At 40.2% G+C, this 2,294-nt stretch overlaps 1 pseudogene; it reads left to right on the forward strand.

Annotated features, from left to right (window-relative positions):
• Window positions 1–1,057: 1,057 nt before the first annotated feature.
• On the forward strand, window positions 1,058–1,348 carry LOC102863379 (annotated as a pseudogene).
• Window positions 1,349–2,294: the final 946 nt, after the last annotated feature.

Raw genomic sequence — 2,294 nt, forward strand, 5'->3', positions numbered from 1 at the left:
TTTGGAGAGGTCCCTGGCAGAAGATTTTCCTAATGCAACATGTCTTTTTCTTTCTAGGGTATTGTTTCTGTGTCCAAGTATGATTAAATTGTTAATCACATCAATCTTTTCTGTGTCTATTACATTATAACCTATCAGCCCTGTGGTGGAGATTTTTGTTTTTCTAATGCTGAAGGTAGAAGAATCGATGTCTTTGAGCTGTGGTACTGGAGAGAGTATTGACTGCATCATGGACTGCTAAGAAAATGAACAAGTTCATCCTGGAAAGGGTTAAACCAGGCTACTCCTTGGAGGCAAGGATTCTGAGGTTTCATCTGACATACTTTGGACATACTTCAAGGAGGGACCAGTCCTTGGAGAGGGGTGTCATGCTTGGGAGGTTAGAGAGACAGCGCAGGAGAGGAGGACTCTCTATGAAGTGGATTCATTCAGTGACTGGGGTAATTGGGGTGGGTGTGTCAGAGACAGTGAGATTGGCACAGGACAGAGTAGGTTTTAGGGCAGTTGTACATAGGGTCGCTATGAGTCACAGGCAACTCAATGGCATATAACAATAACAATGTTGAGAAGTATTCCATATTGAATTCTTTTTTTTCCAACAGTAAGGGTTTCAAGTCCTTATCACATTCTTCAAACAAATTTATATTATCTGTATAATACAAGTTGTTAATAAGTCTTCCTCTAATCATCATGCCACAGTCTTCTTTATAAATCCAACCTCTTAATTTATTTGCACAGCATGCAGATTAAGTAAGTGTGGGGAAAGGATACAGCCCTGATGTACACATTTTAAATCATACAGTGTTCCCTTGAGTTATTCAGACAACATCCTTTTGGCATAGGTTTCACATAAGCACAATTAAATGGTCAGGGATTTCCATTCTTCTTAATGTTAGTCATAATTTGTTATGTTCCACACAGTCAAATGCCTTTGCATAGTCAATAAAATAAATGTAGACGCTCTTCTTTTTAAAAAAAGTTAAAAACTCGGGAAGCTTTGTTGACGCACTGACAGCAGAGGCTCTGAGTTGATCTTCGGGGTCGCACCACCAGCACCATGACGGAGGTAGAAGAAACCCTAAAGAGGATTCAGAGCCATAAAGGGGTGATTGGAACTATGGTTGTCAATGAAGAAGGCATCCCAATCCGAACCACCCTGGACAACTCAAGCACAGTCCAGTAAGCAGGGCTGCTTCACCAGCTGACCATGAAGGCTAAGAACACCATCCGCGACATTGACCCTCAGAACGACCTGACCTTCCTGAGCATCAGATCAAAGAAACACGAAATTATGGTTGCTCCAGATAAGGAATACCTCCTGATCGTCATTCGGAATCCCTATGAGTAGCCCCTCCTGCGGCCATGACTACCCCCTGATGCTGGCTTGACCATTTCATCTCGGTTGCTCCAGCTGCACTCCTACTGAACTGATCTTTTGAACACCCTTCTCTGTTTTTGCATTTCAACTCCCCTGACTGCCTCGTCTGCTCCCTTTTGTCTGTTTTGTAAGATTGTACCCTAAGTGTGTCAAAAAAAAAAGAAAAATTGTACCCTAACTGTGTAATAAACAAATTTTAGCAAAAAAAAAATGTTACAAACTCAGATTTAATTTAAAGACAAAAATCTGAAATTATATGGAAAAGGTCTGTTATTTTTGTGATTAAATTTTTTTTGAAAGGCTGGGGGGGGGGAAAGAAAATGCTATTTAGCTATCTGCAAAACAATTCACTTCAGGACTGGAAAACTCACTGGTCACTTCTGAGTATCAGAATTTATGCAGGCTTCTCTTTTGAATATATTCTCTGTTAAAGAGACTACTGTACAAAGTCTCTTCCCAACTGTACAAACTCTTGGTTTCAGTGAACTCTCAAGGTAGGAGCAACTAGCACAATACCACCTCCCCAAACAAAGCACACTGGAATATTCCACTTCATTGATTTATACATCTCTTCATGTTTCTTCAGTAATTTCTATAATAGTCACAGTTTCTTTCACATCTCCCAATATCATAATTAAACGTTGATCCTAATCACATAATCTTCCTTGGAACTCACAGTCATTTCGTGTTTTCACATAAATTCACTCACCCAGGCTGAGCCTGATGAGATCCAGAGGCTCCTCTACTGTGTTGGTGGTTTGTTACTGGTCCACATTGTCCACCATCTTTCAAATCTGGCTGTAGACAACCTTCTTATATTCTCTGTTTCCATAAAGATCCATTTGACATTAGTAATAATATCCTTGGTACCATCACCTCTTCTAAATCCAGCTTGAGTTTCTGAGAGTTTCTTGTC

The sequence above is a fragment of the Elephantulus edwardii genome, unplaced genomic scaffold (genome assembly GCF_000299155.1).
Source record: "Elephantulus edwardii isolate Elephantulus edwardi_28Jun2011 unplaced genomic scaffold, EleEdw1.0 scaffold00071, whole genome shotgun sequence".
Classification (NCBI taxonomy): Eukaryota; Metazoa; Chordata; class Mammalia; order Macroscelidea; family Macroscelididae; genus Elephantulus; species Elephantulus edwardii.